The sequence below is a fragment of the Cryptomeria japonica genome, chromosome 9, assembly GCF_030272615.1.
Source record: "Cryptomeria japonica chromosome 9, Sugi_1.0, whole genome shotgun sequence".
NCBI classification, from domain to species: domain Eukaryota; kingdom Viridiplantae; phylum Streptophyta; class Pinopsida; order Cupressales; family Cupressaceae; genus Cryptomeria; species Cryptomeria japonica.
This window is the reverse complement of record NC_081413.1, coordinates 695,967,817-695,985,881: the sequence shown is the minus strand read 5'-3', so window position 1 is coordinate 695,985,881 and position 18,065 is coordinate 695,967,817.

Here is an 18,065-nt window from a genome sequence, read left to right as displayed (position 1 = left end):
TAGGAACCGATCCTGTTAGGGATCACCCAGTTAAGGGATGGCTACAATACCTGGTTAAGGGTTAAAGTTAAGGGTACCTTGTTAGAGGATTTCAAGAACTCAATAGCTAAAGGATATCAATGACTCAGTAGCTTCGAGTTGCCCTGTTAAAGGATTTTCAACAAGTCGGTTAAGGCTACCCTATTAGCGGATTTCACAACTATTGAAGTGGTCAAATATCAATAGGTATATCAATGACCTGATAATAGTACTCAATGCCAATGCAGATCCGCTTAAGCTCCTCTTCACCTTTTGCACTTACACTCTGTAGATATTACTTCTCTCCTCTAGTCTGGCAAGAATCACGTATCTCTTCTCTTAGATACACACACACAACTTTTGCCAACAACCTCTGAAAGAATCACAACAACGACCTTATAGGACAATATACAGGTCGGTAGCATAAACCCTAAACCCTAGACCTGTTAGGTAAAGGAATTCAAATGGTTCAATCCTAACCATTGATCATAATGTATTGAATGCAACAGTCTTGATCCAATCTCAAGACATTCTCCATCATTCATTTTCCACCGATTTCATGGCAGTTGATAACCCATCAAATGTTATCACCGTTTACAGACTTTGCACATTCCCGAGGTAGATAGGAACACTCTTCTTTATGCAAGATCCTTCACGCGCACAAGGCTTACGTAGAAACACTATTTGTTCTTCGTTATCATGCTAACTTCATCACATAAAGTCACCTTGAAGCACTCCAACCGGAAACCCTAAAGTTGAGACCACCAACTGGTAGTCATGCACTGCTTCCATGTGTCGGTTCCCATAACCTTATGTCGGTTCACCTTGAACAAGCACACTATTTCACTTTGGTACAGATACCGGTTCACAGTGTTATACCGGTTCTTACATATGCCGATTCACACCTCTTCAGTGTATTGACATCAATGACAACATACAATGTCATTATGTCCACATACCGGTTCACATAATGCCAACAGGTTTCTCTATTCATCCTTTTGTGGTAAAATTAGAAAGAGATAACTATGATTCTTTTGTAAAATGATATCTTGATAAGTTTTAGTTGGTGTAATCATTTTCCTTTTATGTATGGAGTCATACCTAAACTAGAAACACTAGAAATTATATAATCTTGGTGTAACATCATTGACCATGTAGGAGTGATTTGATCTAGTATCAAGATCATGATTCTATGTGTATTGCATTGGATATTGATTTCCCCCACACACTTTGGAATAGACTTTAGGAGATCCATGGAGACCCTCATATCTCTGCATTCCTAGAGGATCCTATTGTAGATTGTTTCATTCCCTTTGTAGATGAAGATCACACACCCTTCGATGCTGATACTTAAGAGGAAATTTATTATATCATAGGTCTTGCATGTTTTGACAATTTAGAGGCTTGTCTCATTCTTCAAGTACTCATCCTATCAAGACCTAATATCCATCTTAAATATTTTTTATTATTTTCGATTATTATCACCAATTTCATAAACCCAATTGATTTAGTCTACAAGGCATTAATCACCTTCTAAACATGACCACTTGGGATTCATATCTTTTGAATATATTATCCTTGTTTGAGGAGTTTAGAATTACATATGTTAAATATTATTTTGAGGATATCGATATCCTCCTTCATGATTGGGCTAAGTTAGAAAGTAGTGAGGATTAATAGTGATAACTAAAGTATTATCAAATTTAAGAACCCTATTTTTCACAAACACAAAAAAACACATTCATATTCATTATCATTTTAAAGTTCAATTTAAACATAAATTAAACATCTAACTTTTACAAAAGAATCCTATAATTAAATACAACATTTAGATATATAAATTTAAAATTCAGACTTTTACGCATGATTAAAACATAGAGAGAGGGAGAGAGGGAGAGTAGGTAATTTGAGATACAATGAGTTAGAGAGAGAATAGATAATTTGAGAGGTAGAGTGTAGGTAATGATACAGAGAGTCTAACGTGTGAAATAAAGAGAGGAGGGTAATGTGTGTGTGAGAGAGAGAGGGGGGGGGGATAATGTGTGTGTGAGAGAAAGAGAGGGGATAATGAGAGATTGAGAGAGAGAGAGAGAGAGAGAGAGAGAGAGAGAGAGAGAGAGAGAGAGAGAGAGAGAGCGTAATGACATAGATGGTAACATGTACGTGTGTGAGAGAGAGAGAAGGGGGGTTTATTGTTGATTTTCATCTAGGGTTTATTGTTTATTAATTTTCTAGGGTTTGTTGTTTGTTTATTTTCTATGGTTTATCGTTCATTTTTCTGTATTTAGGGTTTAGTGTTCGTTTTTTTGTTCAAGGTTTATTGTCTATTTTTTGTGTATAATGTTTATTGTTCGTTTACGTTTTTGTTTTTTGTTTTTTTCCTACGGTTTAAATACTATTCATGCTTTTTGTTTTTTTCCTATGGTTTAAATACTATTCATGCTTTTTGTTTTTTTCCTACGGTTTTTACTATTCATGTTTTTTGCAATATTTAAAAACTAAAAACTATTTTAAACATAAAATAAATAAAATAAAAGATGATTTTCAAACTTTAAAACATTAAAATCAAAAAATAACAATAAATTAACATTTTTTTATGAAAAATAATAAAAATAAATAAAACAGAATATAAAAAATAAAACTAAATACCTGGAAGGAGGTAAAAATGGTCTGGGGGGTCAGCTGGGGTGAAAAAAATGGGTGCCCATGCTCCTCTAAAACTTCTACCCATTTTTGAAACAGTGAAAATGATGGAAAATGGTTTTTAAAAAAATATACATTTCAAAAACGAGTGCCCGTTTTTTTCAAATCGGGCGCCCGATTTGAAAGAAACGGGCGCTCGTTTTTGAAATGTATATTTTTTTTAAAACCATTTTCCATCATTTTAGTGCTCGTTTAGCTTCAGGCACCCATTGCTAAATGAGTGCCCGTTTCTCAATGGCTTGGGCACCCGAAGCTAAATGGGTGCCCGAATTGTAAAAATCGGGCATTCGTTTCTAGCGGGCTCTTTTCCCAACCCACGGACTTTCGCGAGATTGGGACCCAACTTTGTGCGTTTATCCATCTGCTATTAAAAACAGCATCTTGAAGAATCAGTTGGTGAAGAGGTATACCCGCCTAGGTCCTAAAGAACCTGAAATGCAAGGAGTGAATAATCCTAAAGGAACACTCTATAAGTTGGCCAAATCTGTTGGAGGGTTTGAAGATAGGATTTGGTATAACCTTATAACTTTCCAATCTATTGATTTGGGAACCAACAGGATCCATGATAATTTAAAATAAATTATCGAAATGGATGAAAATAATAATATATATCCTCTTAATCCCAAAAAAAATCACTTGAATCACTAAAAAAGCAACTGATTTTCACATTTTCCAAGAAAGAGCCCAAAACAGAAAGATTGAGATCTGAGTGCCTAATAAAAAAATTGCATAAAAAGGCCTGCTAATGGGATTTTGAGGGCTTATCCTCCTAGGGTTGGTGATAAAAGTCATGTGTGGATGCCGCCAGATAGGGGATGGATCAAGATCAACTTTGATGAGGCATCCAAGGGGAATCCCGGGATCTCCAGTGCAGGGGTCATAGCTTGAGATGAGAAAGGTAGTATCTTAGAACTTGGAGCAAAGAGATTGGTGGATGGCACTAACAATGAAGCTGAGTGTCAAGCGGCAATTGAAGCAATTCTTTTGGCAAAAAAAATGGAGGTGAAAAAACTACACCTTGAAGGGGACTCCCAGCTAGTGGTGAATGGCATTGCTAGGGGTAGGATGGAGGCTTGACACTTAGATGAACATATTAGAAGAATGAATAACCTCCTGAATGGGTTCGAGAATTTTAAAGTATCTCATGTTCTAAGGGAAGCGAATGCTGAAGCTGATGTGCTCTTGAACGTAGGTGCAAATGGTTCCTTGGCTGAACATTTTAATTTCTTTGAAGACTTAAGGGATTTGGATCCCTTAGAATTTGTATGAACGTGCTTTGAGTATGAAAGGGGAACTTGAGAAGTTGTGATGAGCTATGCAAGAACCATTTTAGATACACATGTTGAGGGGTGGGGATGGCTCACATGGTTTGCGTTCACTACAATGGCAGCAAGTTGCGAAATGGCGGCGTAGGTGCAATGATGATAATGAATGGAACTTTGGATTGTTGGCGATGTGTGGTGTGAGGTGGTGCGTGCGATGAAATAAATGGATGGAGTGGTAGCGGGTTGTGTCATTAAGGTCCGCATTTTCTTTTTGGTACTGCACAAAGGACTGCATTTTCTCTTGTGAGCGTTGTGTTTTGGTTGTGTGACAAGGGAAGGATGGGCAAATTTTTCTCTGCTCACACTAGGCCAAATGTCTGCATTTCGAGGCACAACTTCAAGCCACTGTTTGAAGAATGTGTTTAGGGTGGATGAGGAAGAATTTTGGAGGGTTGTTCGCTTGATGTTTGGGGATGAATTCTTGGACACTGACCTTCGCCCGTGAACTAATTTGGATGTTTCGTCCCTATTTGTGGCTTCAGCACTGATGGTGGGAAGTTCAAGGGAGGAGGTGTTGCGGGTGGCGTCTCTAGTGCTGAGACCAAAATGGTTGGGTGGTCTAGCGGAGGTGGTGGATCGTGTGAAGATTAGAGTGGGTTTGAGAATGGAGGAAGGGTCATGGAGGTGCTTAGGCAGGCAGAATGATGTAGTGCAACCTTTGGTGGTGTGGACGGCCTCTCGCCCAGTTGAAACCCAGCTGGAGGATGCAAGGAAAGGGTGGCGGGAACTGTTGGACTTTCTATGGAAGATGGGACCGATGGAGTGAGCGAAACTGTGTGGCAAGAAAACCCCGATGAAGTCACATGCTCCGATTGGTGAAGATGAGAGGTCGTTGGTGCATCACCAAATCCTGCGGAAGAGTGTGAAGATTGTGGAACGCAATGAGTTGCGAGGAGGACGGTCAGGAACCATGACAAGTGGTGGGATGGCACTGCCCGGACCCATTCAAGCCATCCCCAACTTCTCCAGGGAGGAGGCCCTTGGCTGGTTCTGGTAGGTTGGCTTCCTGATTAGGTTGTCGATCTTTTGGGTGGGGTTTCCCTATTGTAAGGAATGTAACCTTAATGGTAGGCATAGTTGGTGTGGTTTTTGTCTCGAGTTTCATTTTGATTTTGTAGGGGCGAGACCCCATTTAGTCTTTAGATAGTGGAACGCTATAGTTTAGCTGAAGGCATGTATTTCCTTTAAAGCAATATAAAACTTAAATCTGTTACCAATCAAAAAAAAAAAAATTGCATAAAAAGACTTGAGATCTAAATAGGAGACATTAAGAGGTTTTTGACTTTCAGCAATGAGGGTTTCAAGTTACCTCTGGATTTGTTGCAGAGGGCCTTGTTGACTTTGAATACATTACAACAAACTCTGAATTCCTTGCCCGCCTTTTCAAAAGTCTCCAGGTCCTATCCAAACAAGCTTTATCGCCCATGCAAGTGCTTCAATACCTGTCCATGAGAATAACAAACGTAACTAGTGATATTCAATGATGACACATTCAAGGCACATTCAAGTAACTAGTGATATTCAATTATGACACATTCAAGGTACATTCAAGTAACTAGTGATATTCAATGATGACACATTCAAGACACTCTTTGATAAAAGAACAATAGTAAGACTTGGGATGAGATAGTGTGTTATCTGCAACAAACTATGATACAGTCAAATCCAAACATTATGGACAATATTAAGCCAAAATCAATGACAGAGAACAATAATAAGCCAAGAATCTTAGCTTAACAAATGCAACAACCAATACATAGTAATAGATTCAATATTTTAGTACCAAAGAACACTACAAGTTAAAAGCTCAAAAACTACAGAAGCCAGAAAATATAATGAAGAATATGTGTCCTTAATCAAAATGACACTATCATATGTTTCCAATATACTTTGATATGATAGTCAAATAATGGTGTTAATTTATACTATATATTTTAAATAAGAGTTATTTGATTATATAGAAAAGATAAATGGAAATTAGGTCCAATTGACATGAAGATAAATGATAGTCATTGCTAAAATCAGTTTAAAGTGTATTCATTTAGGGACCTTGCATAAAATATTGTCAACTTTCACATCATAAAAAGATCTTAAAATATTCACTGTTCATAATGATAAGAATTTGGTTGTTCCATACACCTTCCTTTACTATTTTAAAAATCCCATCAACCAAAATATTGTGCAGCAGTAGCATGGAGTGCATTTCATCTATTTTATGCCCAAATATTTCATCATACCACTTTCTTTTCAAAGGCACCCAAAATTTGATGTGTAGTTACTTCCAAAATCTCTAAATTAACCCTACTTCCTGGTGTTGGCATCAATTCTAAGATTTTATAGCAAGGGTTTTTATATTTTAAATGTCTGTATTAAAATATTCATTACACCCCCAACATTCAATTGTTGTGCTAGTATATAAGAAATATATGCATATCAAACCTTGTTCCTAAAATCTTTATTTTTGAAATCATGGAAACATTACATAATTTAAATGAAGGCAACCAAAAGAATGCAGAGAGATAAAAAAAAACTCTATCAAGCAACTATTTTATATGCCTCAAATACAAAATCGTAGGGTGGAACAATAAAAAATGGCAAATCAAGGAAAGAATGAAAGATCTACACCTAATTCTTATACAATGCAGTCCAGTTGAAGGTTTTTCATTCAACACAAGATAGTGAAGGTTTCATTATTATGATTTGTTTGAAGGTTCATAAGTTAAAGGTAGTCACTACCATATAAAGAGTGAATAAATTGAAGATCCTGATGAATTGTCAGCGTAGCATGAGGATGTATGATTTTAACAATAGAAAAATGATATTATGATGGGGGTGAAACTACAAAAAGTTTTGATCATATTTTTATTGAGCATGAAAGCAACCAGCTTGAGCCCATGAATGATAGGCATCCTGTTGTAGAGTATCAACCCTTGTTGAACAAGGGTGTCACATATTTTTGAGGCTCGATCAGTGCAAGGAGTCATCCTCTTTGCTTCATAAGCAGGTGAAGAAATATGAATGCACAAAGTTGGTAATGGTGGCTACAGTGATATATTTCAGTTGAAGGATTTTCATTCAACACAAGATAGTGAAGGGGTCATTACTGACAGTAATATACGTGCAAATTTTGTTTGCATCTTTGTATAAAACATGACACGAGTTGAAAAGTTTGAAAATTAAATATGAAGTGGTTTCGATTCACCATTTTGTATATAAGCAGAGAGGAGAGGTTGATGTATTTGTTTATTTGCCTACAAAACAATGATGAAATGGGTCATGGTTATTATTACAACCATAAGTTGAATACATGAGATATTCCTTGACTCAAATGAATGATAGTGTATTGATTTCTTCAAAACATACTACATTCTTCCCTAGCTCTCTTTCCTCTCAGCTACATAAGACTGTTTTTACTTGTAAAATTATTGATCTGGGTTGGTTGAGTTCTTGTTTCCTTTGTAAGAACAAACATTCCAAAAGGAGATACCTATGCTTATTAAGGCCCCAGTAGTTTTAGGTCAAAATATACCAGGGGTTCTAACCACGTTGGGGTGAATATGGATATAGAGTTTAACATGAAGAGTATGGTAGGCTAAGGATCCTTTCAAGGTCAAGAGTTAGAGATGCTACAAGACAATATGATGTTTGAATCAAACACAATGAAAAAAAAGTATCAAAATGATAGTGATATGTTAGAAAAGGGTATTCTTGCAATCAGGAGGTTTTGTCTCAATTTTCACAATCAAGTGACAAAGAGCTTTAAAAAAGTCTTTCAATGATAATAAAAAAACATAGTCTTTCGAATAGTCACAACTTTTAGAAGAGAATAGGCCAGATTCTCACAATCAAGAGTCACTGCCAGAAGACATTAATGCTTGCATGAAAGATTGTAGAAACATTCGACACAAACCATTGCAACCCTGGCATAGATAGGAATGAATGAATAAAGGTTTGTTAGCAAATCCATCAAAAGGGAAAAGATATTCAATCATGAGGCCTATCAAAGCATGCATTATAGAAGATACTATGATTGAATCAAAAGAACACAATGCATAAAATCTTTAAAAAGGTTATAAAGCCACAAAAGACAGTTGTGAAGACAAAGATACAATCACTTGAAGGGTCTAATAACCTTGCAGAGTGACAATGGTTAGTCTAAGGGCATAATAATGAACATCAAAACCCGCAAGGTTAGACAAATATAATCCAATCATGAAAGTATAGTGAAGAAGCACAAGTAAATGACCTAGAACAGTAATATAGAAGCACTATCAAAGCAAAATCCCTGTCAAAAAGTTAGGACAGTCATGGGCAACGGGTGCAGACCTCAAAAGATGAGAGAAATTTTGATGATAATAGTAGAGAAAGTTTAGACACTTAAAGCAGGTTTGACTTGAAAAAAGATACTTTATAGATATGCCTATATATTAGCAGCAATTTGCATCCCAAAACTTTCATTTTTGGAACATTTGCGAGTCTCTCTTGGCATGAAATAATTTATATCCGACATCTGAGCTCTTGGAATCTAATCATTCGTTTGATCGTCATGCAAAATTAGTTGACTATATATGAATGCATCTCTATATTTATCAATAGGCACACTACCCTTGTTGTGACTATTCTTCAAAAGTAAACAAGGCAAAACTAGGAGCAAACAGTATATTTAATGTTAGAGGCAAGATGAATACATACCCGTGGGCCTTGTAGCAGCTGGAGACAAAGGTAGACACGAGATGAAAGTAGATATTCTATGAATAAGCTACCTCCTAGAGATGAAAAACTTGGCACCATTCATTTGCCGCTTGATATGCTAAATGTTTTTCAAACAAAAATCCACTTGGCACCATTCATTTGTCCTTAATTAGCAGCTCAATATGCTAAAATTCCAGTTTTTCTATGTTTATTTTTTATTTAAGGCAATAAAAATACTTTTAATTTTTAATTTAAGATAATTTAAATAATAATTTAAATGTTTAAGAAAATAATTATTTTGTCTTTAAAAATTGTCTTAAACCTCCTTTTTATGTAGTACTGGTGAAATGTTATTACTTTTATTCTTATTATATTTTTAATGGAAATAAAACTAAATTATAATATAATACATATGCTAATATAATTATTTATTATTTATAAATAAAATTAATATTTAAAATGATTAATAATTTACAAACAAAAATATTACAATCGATCATTTTAAAAAAAAATATCTATTATAAACCAAAAGTTATGTATAAATGTGCATAGAATATAAAGTACCTAGTTTAAAAGCAATGTTGTTTCATTTTCAATTAAAAGCTAAATGGGGGAAAGTACCTAGTAGTTGAGTGCATTCCAATTCTTGTGATAGAAATTGTTGATTTAATGCCCTATACTTGCTAATTTAATGTCCAACTTTTGTATAATGTGTTATCAAATGAGGGATACCTCATGACTAATAGTATAGAGTAGCAGTCATTTATTTAGGCAATTTTATTTATGTGACTAATCATTTAGTTGCGTTTCTTACCTAATGACCAAATTAGTCATTTATAGTTGTGTTTTCTTACCTGATGACCAAATTAGTCATTTATTTAGTCATTTTTATTTGTGTGATCTCACCCAATGACCAAATTAGTCATTTATTTAGTCATTGATAGCTTTTTTGTAAAAATTTGCAAAAATTTGGTCTCATGACTAAAATTTTTGGTCACGTAGTCATTTATTGGCCATATTTCTACTAGTGATATTGTTCCTTTTCCTTTGATATTGCATGCCTTGTTGTCTCCAAATCTGACTAGTCCACCATCAAATTCTTGCAGAGTTAGGAATTTCCTCTTATCACCGGTCATGTGGTGTGAGCAACCATTGTCTATAATCCATTCATCTTTCTCTTTAATTTTAGCAGTTAGGTATTTCTCCTCAGTATGAGTTGTATCATTGACATGTTCTAGAGATTCATCCTTGATAGCAATAAAGACCCAATCTTTTCCACTACCTGATCTTCCATTACCAAATCCACTTACAGGTTCATCATCATCATAATCATCAATAGTACAAAAATCATCATCACCAGCATAGTAACCTGATTTGTCCTTATTATTTCTATATTTAGGTTTGATCTAATATTCTAGATTAGGTTTATAATTCCTCAAAAATCTTTCATAATTCCTTGCAGCTCTTTCAAGACATCTAGAAGCAAAGTGACCAATCTTATTGCATGGAAAACATTTAAATAGAACTTTTCCTTCATACTTACTTCTAACTGATCCTTTAGGGATTCTTCTGGCAATTAGGGCTTCCAAGTCTTCAAGTTCTTTGTTCTCTCTTTCAATGTCTTCCACCTATTTAGCATATAACTCTTTCCAATCTATCTTCTGCTTACCGGAGACAAATGCTTTAAATGCAGTTTTTGTTTAAGTATCATTATGATCTCCAAGATCTTCAAGTTCTAATGTAGTCAATTTCCCAAGTAATGTATCTCTGGTAATAGGGTTATATGACATTGTCTGGAATTCATTTATTGCAGTAGCTCTCATTTTGTAAGTCGGAGCTAAAACTCTTAGAATTTTTGAAACGATCTCATCCTCATTAATTGTTACACCACAACATTTGATTCTCGTGGCAATCTCATTCACTCTATCCATGAAAGAACTTATCTTTTCATCTTCTTCCATCTTCAAATTTTCATATCTCACCCGGTAACCTTCAAGTTCTGCAATCTTTACTACTTGTTCACCTTCATATAGAGTTTCAAGATTCAACCAGATCTGCTTTGCATTTTCTAGCTCTATGGCATACAACAATTTTTCATTTGATAGGGCACTTAACAATTCTTATTTTTTCTCTAACATCATTATCAACGTTCTTATGTTCATCAACAGAAGTCGAAGTTCCAGAACTAGGATCATGAGGTGTATAACCTTTTTTTGTTATCTCCCATATCTCAACTCCAAGACATCTAAGATGAATCCTCATTCGCTCCTTCCATAATTTGTAGTTTGTACCATCAAATTTGGGACTCTCCTTCTGATAGAAATTAGATGAAGAACTTGATGCCATCGGATCTCCTCAAGCGGTTAGGCTTCTGCAGAGAGGACTTTTCTCTGATACCAATTGTTAGGATGAACCAGAGGAAAACTGAGAGGGGGGGGGATGAATCAGTTTTCCACAAGTTAAAAAATTATTGCAAATTATAAACTTTCTACCAGAGCAAAATGAGAACAACACTATGAAAGATAAAGCATGAGAGTACACAACACACAACACCAATATTTTGTCGTGGAAAACCCGATGAAGGGGAAAACCCTACCCACAATTAGATAATACTTATGTAGTAATATGTGAAAATATTACAATGGGGATTGCACTTGAAATTAGGACAACTTTCTAGATGACACTCCTCAACACAAAAGGAAAGTCTCACTGACTTACATAATCATCAGACTATAATCTAGAGGAAATCAACTATAGAAATAGCATCTCCTAATGCTTGGTTACAGTTCCAGTTAAGCACATTGTTTGCAACACAATCAGAGGACTAAATCCTCATACAACTTGATCAACAACCTCTATCAACCTTGCAAACCTTATTTTGAATCTATATATATTCATTAATCACTCATCTGTGTGTCCAATCCATCCATCATTCATTCATGATCTACAATGAGATCTTGCAATCATATTTATATGTTACATAGACCTAAACAAGTAGGTCGGCCACCCTAATATAAATTTATTATTACAATGAATAAAACAATAATTGGATCACAACCCATGTTGGGCAAGGACCCAATTAACATCCTCAAATAATCAAACAATTCCGGAGAGAACTCTGGATCAACCACAACATGTTACACCAACCGAGAAAAACTCCTAGTGTCAATAACATAGAATATCCTACATGTCACAAATAGGATCACCAAATCTTCACGTTGTCTAATGTGAAGCCACCAAACAATTGGGACACGATCAAGAACACCTTTAGCACGTTAAGAACCATTTCTAGAAGCTGCATCAAAACCATTTAACCATTTCATCAAATATCACCAACCGAGACCAAGAACATCAACCGACAATCTAGAACATAATCAATAGCTTCTAGAGCACCAAATCACGAACCAACTGAATATGACATACATATAATCATAATGAATATCGTTCCAAAACCAAAACCAACAATCTGAACATACTAGAGTAGAATCTCTGATAACCTATGCCAAAACCATGTCCAATCGAAGCAAGTCAGCAACCAACCAGAGTAGTTTTGACATCAATAACAACACATAATCAATTCCTGCATATTACCAGCATTAAGTACTCATTATGATGTATAATAACGGTGTCCATTTTAAAGATAAAGAAAATTTTGACTTTTGCAAATAATTTTTCCTCATATGAACCAATAAAATAGAGATAAATGATGTTTTATGATTATTTAAATTTTATAAAAAAATATAAAGATTTATTCTCATTTTTCATAATTATATATGCTCATTAGCTAGCTAAACTAAATGAATAAATAGAAGGAAAGATTAATGACATTTTAACAATTTTTTAAAATAGAAAATTAAATGTGGACTATAAGATTATTGTTTAAATTTTTTAATTCTATATACTCATTGGCTAAACTAAATTGAATGAACCCATAAATGATATTTTTACAATTACTTAAAATAAATTGTGGAATTATTGCTGAATTTTTTTTCTATATGCACATTGGTTAAACTAAATTAAAAGAATTAATCGAAAGAAAGATAAATGATATTTTTATTATTATTTAAAATAAAAAATTAAATGTAAACTATATGACTATTCTCAACTTTTTAAATTTTACATGCTTATTGGCTAAATTAATAAAATAAATTGAATGCATCAAATGCATTAGTATTCCTACTCCGATAAGAACTAATAAATTGAGTGATGTTAGAAATGTCAAGGAGATTAGAAAAATTAAAGTCAACAATTTAATTTTATTAAGTTCAAAATGTTTTCATATTATCAGTATCCGGTAGAATACTGATTAAAGAATAAGTATCCAATAGAATATTGAGAGGGGGGATGAATCAGTATATTGAAAAACTGATACAAAGTTCCCAAACTCAAACTCAGTCAAACAAAGTAAACATATCTCAGTCAAGATCAATATTCATAAGAATACTTGACATCAACCGGTTTAACTATTATGACAACTTTAATAGTAAATAACTTCAATCTTGTAAACATCAACAATGCTTAATCATAACTCAACATATTCATCTCTCAATGCTTCTACTTAACATGCCTAATCAGAAGTTAACCAAATCAACAAATAAGATCACAACCACAAAAGCATTCACCACTTGACACAAATGTTTATACGTGGAAAACCCAAATAGGTAAAAACCACGGTGAGATGGGACTCACAAGGATAGCTATCTGAACTCTTCTGAAGTTCGCCCTGTTAGGAGCCAAGCATGTTAAAGTTTTACAATAAGTCCTGTTAAGAACTAATTCCGGATAGGAATCACCCTGTTAAGGGATTTACAAATATGCCTTGATAAAAAGCACAATACCCTGTTAGGAGTAACCTCGCTAGAGGATTTAAGAATCCAAGCTAATGGACCACCTTATTAGAGGATTTAATGAGTAACCAAGCTTGTTAGAGCTTACCCGGTTTTGGGATTTCACTTCTATTGTAATTGTTAGAAAACAACAGGTTTTATTGATCTGTCTGAGTAGCACTACATTTGCTTGATCATATCCTTCTAAGCTTCAATTTGCCTTCACTCAAAGTGCAGATCCATTCACTAGTTGGGCAAAACATGTTTTCCACCAATCTTGTCAACAACCTTTACAAACAACTTCATTGACCTTAAATACAAATCAATTAGGTCAGTAACACAACAAAAACCTAATTCTCATCATCGAGATTACAAACAAGTCGGTACAATCTTGACCGTTAGAAATCATGACAATCTCTTCACATTCTTCAAGAAAATTCCAACTGCTCCATGGTCACCTCTCCATTGGACTTTGTAACTCATCACGTGTTGTGCATTAAATGCAATCCACTTTGCTCCTTCCCTAGACAATAAGCAAACGCACCAAAACAATTTAAATTTATCCTCATACAATGATCACACATATCTCCATCATTACTGCTTATCAGATAATAAACCAACAAACTTGATTGGTTAGAGTTTAACAGCTAATAGGGTTTACCGATTACATCATATAGAAAGGTTTAACCCTTTACACCGATTCACTGGTTCAACTCACAAACTTTACATACCGGTTTACAACATCTTCCACAAAGCTCTTCTTACCGGTTACTAGCCAATATCAAAAACAACAATATCAGCAATAACATGAATACCATTACCGGTTCAATTGGCATCAATGACAACAAAACACTAATGCAATCTCTATGCAAAATGCCAACAAACTCAAAATGCCAACAATTATTTGTGCTAACTTCTTCCTGCAGACCCTCACTCTTCAATCTACTCTTCGGGCCAATGACAACCTCAGGATGATTTTAGATGATTTACAAGTTCAAATTAGAGCCTTTGAGGCTAATTTTAAAAATACAAATGATCCAGATTAGCAACATGATCAAACAGTGTAGCAAGTATCATGGTAAGAGAAAAATAACTCCTTAATGCAGAGGACAAGAGCTCTTCCTTTCTTCAATGGGTAGCTTCAGAATTTAATATACAATCTATTCTTCAGACTAATGTCTATGCAAATGGAAGGGACAACTGTGTGTAAAGAACTTGCCTTTGGTGTTTGTTGGTCACATATATATTATTCATGGTAGACGATATGTTTTAGAGCCAAATACTCAAGCCATGGGAGAATATTCAAGCCTACGAAATGGAGGTTGTTGGGCAAATCATAGAGGTCCTAGGACTTGTTTTCATACTCCATTCATTGCAGCATTTCCAAACACTTAGTCTATTCAAGAGAGATGATATGATGCATTGTTCTAGAAGAAACAAAATATTGTGGGTGAAGAAACATTTCGGTATTTTTCACCTCTGCAGAGGCAAAATTCCAACCATGTGACTATTTGCAACAGTTATTTGTGATTCCTTCTTATGACAGTATCTTGTTGTATGTGAATTTTTAAGTTAATAAAATTATTTTTTTCCAATTTTTTTTAATCTTTTTACAATAAATTAAATTTAGACTATACTATTGGTGCTCAATTTCTTTAATTCTAATTTCTTATTGGCTAAGGTAAATTTAATGAACCAATAGAAAGAAAGTTGAATTCCATTTTTACTATTATTTAAAATAAAAAGTTAAATATAGATTAGAGAATTGTTGTTCAATTTTTCAAATTCTCTATTTTCATTGGCTAAACTAAATTAAATGAGTCAATAAAAATTATAAATGACATTTTTATAATTATCTAAAATAGATAATTAAATATAAACTATAAGATTGTTGTTCTTTTTTTTTTAATTTTAGATATGCCCATGGGCTAAACTAATAGAATTAGTCGAATGCATTAGTATTCCTACCCAAGGTACTAATATATTGAGTGATTTTAGAGATATCATTTTTTAGGGCCAAAATTTATTTCCATATTAATGTTTCCTATCACATAGAAAATGAAGTTATTATGATGTATATAATAGTGCTAATGTCATTCAAGTCATTAATAGAGTTGAAATTTGATTCAATAAATTTAATCTATTGAATTGGACATGTAATTTACAAAGAAGATTAAAAAAATCAATTTTTATATTGATGTTTTTTTTTGCTTGATAAAAGGTTATAGCCGATATTTATATTTTATATAAAATATTTCAAGATTTAATCCTGGCCCAAACCAGATGGGACTACAATCAAGGAGCTGCCTCCCCAAATTGCAAAGTTCCAAAAGTCAGAAACATATTCATAGATCAAATTCAACTCATCCTCTAACTCTACATGAAACAAAAGGACGAATTGATTGAATGAATGAATCCCCTTCATTGATCACTTGTTCTTCTTCCCAAGCACATCTATCCACCCATCCTCATTCTCAATAACATCCTAAGATGCCCTACCAAATTCATAAGAGGAAGCCATATTTCCTTTCCTCTCACAAAGTGTATCATCAAGACCACTACCCTCAATAGAACCACCACCCACATTATTTTTTATTATAGGCTTTGATTCCCCTGAATCCTTAGCCACCTTGCTCAATTTTTTTCCCCCGATTTAATAGCAACTACCTTTGTTGCAATATAGCTCATCTTATCCTTAAAAGATTTTCCAAAATCCTTACCCTTAACAATTTTTGCAGAATCCTTCACGGTCCCCCAGCTGAGTGATGGCATTCTCCTTTTCTACTGCATAATGGTGAGGAGAGACCTCCTTCCACCAGGAGGCCACATCCTTCAATTTTTTCTTGACACAATTAGCTGTCAAATGACCAGTTTGAAAACATCTTCTACATCTAAAAGGAATGTTTTCAAAATCTACTGGTTGCACCCATGCCTCCTTTGCAAGATTCAAAGACAACTCAACAGGAGGAGCTTTGGAAAAATCCATCTCAAATAGAATAAGCGCATAAGTAGTATGGAAATAATCCAAAGAACTCTAATCCACTCCCAAATAAACTTCCCTAAAGCATTACCTATTGCTTTAAAACAAGCTTCAAACCAGAACTATATTGGCAAATTAGGCAGCCTTACCCATACTGGGATTTTATCAAAAGAGTCAGTAGAAGGGTTAAAAGCAAGATACAAAGGTTTTAGAAGCATAATATACTTCTCTTCCCAGCTCCAGAGCTTCTCAGAGGACTCTCTTCTTGTCCTACGCACTGTCAAAGACCACCACGAAAAAAACCCGAGCAACAGGATAAATCTGGACATCCCCTGTCAAAATTGGTTTCCAGCATTTTGCAATTTATTTGTTTAAATCAACCAAACTTGGTTGGAACCCTTGAAACCGCCCAATCAATCCCATCTCTGCAAAATATACTTCATTCTCCCTAACCTCTTTGGATATCTCTACATCAAAGTTTACCATTAGCCTAACAAAACCCAAATCTTCCCGAATGAGAGGCAACATTGAAGCATCGATACTCCACAGTCGAATTTCCCTGCAAACACAAACCCCTCATTTACCCCAGAAGCTTGTTTAGAATGAAAACCTTTCCCAGAGATCAGCATCCTACCCTGAGATCTCTCCTTAAAAAGAGAGGCAAAATTTGTATCACCTCTATGAATCTTACTCTTGCCGGCAGGGACGAAACCAACAAAGTTGTTGGCTCCATGCCCATCAAATCGTGCATCAACTGAACTGGGACCTGATAACCTGGAGGAGGCACCAGTCAAAGCCAAAGCAGAGTCTCTGGAAGAAACCCTATCGGTCGAGAGAGTGTGCTTCAGATGATCAGTTGGAGGATGTGATGTCAAAGGCACTTTCATAACCTCACCCGCTAGAGATTTCCAAAGCCCAGCTTTGGGGTCATTAGGCACAGAGAAAGAAACAAGGGCCGACCTAGAAGCCACAGCATGGAAAGGCTTATTAATAGCTAAACCAATGGCTGATTTGGATGCACCCAAGTCATTGGCAGCTCCTGTCTTGAGCGCTGAAAGGGGAGTGGAAGACAATAGATTTGTTTGAACAGGAGGAGGTGTCGAGTGAGCAGCAGGAGCCATCCATATTTCTACAACAAAATTAATGGTTTGAACTAAGGATAATTTTTATATTGATGTTTAAAAAGATAAATGATGATTATTTAAATTAGAAAATTAAATATGGACTTATTCCTCAAAAAATTTCATTATGTACGCTCATTGGCTAAACTAAATTAAATGAACCAATAGAAAGAAAGATAAATCACATTTTTTACAATTATTTAAAAAAATATAATTATAGAATTGTTGCTCAATTTTTAAATTTTTGTATGTTCATTAGCTAAACTAATAAAAGAAATTGAATGATTCATTAGTATTCCTACCCCAAAAGAAATGTCATTTAAGAAGACAAAATAATATTAAGATCAAAATTTGTTTCCATATTAATTATAAGTTATTGCCTCAACATGAATCAAGGGGA